Source organism: Cucurbita pepo, chromosome 6 (assembly GCF_057944985.1).
Source record: "Cucurbita pepo subsp. pepo isolate OVF chromosome 6, ASM5794498v1, whole genome shotgun sequence".
Lineage (NCBI taxonomy): Eukaryota > Viridiplantae > Streptophyta > Magnoliopsida > Cucurbitales > Cucurbitaceae > Cucurbita > Cucurbita pepo.
The window spans coordinates 7297498-7298403 of NC_141803.1; the positions used below are offsets into that span (position 1 = coordinate 7297498).

The 906-nt window shown below is 37.3% G+C and overlaps 1 non-coding gene across 1 annotated transcript; it reads left to right on the top strand.

The window, feature by feature from the left end:
• Positions 1-291: 291 nt before the first annotated feature.
• Positions 292-364, top strand: TRNAA-CGC (transfer RNA alanine (anticodon CGC)). The gene has a single exon. It is a non-coding gene; the product is annotated as a tRNA-Ala (tRNA).
• Positions 365-906: the final 542 nt, after the last annotated feature.

A 906-nucleotide genomic window follows, 5' to 3' on the forward strand; every position in this document is an offset into this window, starting at 1 on the left:
TCTAGGTTTAATAAAAAGTTCCATAGTATTTGGAGGTCCTCTAGAACATGAACCAAAGTTAAATTTTCTTATGTGCATTATGGTCATTTTAATGTTACTTAAATCACGAGCAATTTAATTGGTTCGGAGCCTTAACTCACGGTTCTTGGTGTTTTTCTTTCACATTCCTTTAATTCATACTTGGCTTAAGGTTTATACAAAGATCCAAGAAATTTCTACAAGTACTTGTTAAGAAGAGTCCAAAATCGCTGCTTACCTCGTCATGGACGTTTAAGACATTTATTTTATAGAGGGGGTGTAGCTCATATGGTAGAGCGCTCGCTTCGCATGCGAGAGGCACAGGGTTCAATTCCCTGCACCTCCATTGTGTTTGTTTTGAAATCTTAGGTTCTCCTTCTTCAGAGCTTCTTACCTCATCATGAAGTTCGAAACTTTATTCTATAAATGGGGTGTAGCTCATATGGTAGAGTGCTCGAGAGGCACGAGATTCAGTTCCTTGTACCTCTATTGTATTTATTTTTTTTCAGATTCTTGTCTATTCTTGCCTATCACACTATTTCTTTCTTGTTGTAAGTACTTAAGACTCTTTATCATGATATATCTTTAGAACTTTGATCCTTGGATTATGACTCAACCATAATTCGGGTCTAAGGGTTTTGGTACTATTGTTCTGGGTTCTTATCTTCAGAATTTGGATCTTGATCTTTTTTCTAGTCCTTTATTATGTTCTTGTTCGTCAAGACACTCTCCCTAGTATTTATGATACTAGTCATGAATCTGACATCCTGTGTTCAAGGCTTCATACGTCCAAAGAGACATAGTGTTAACCTAGGTCCAAGGCTTCATATATTTCAAGTGACACAGTTTGAACCTATGCCATGGGTTCATGCGTTCAAAGCGGCGTTG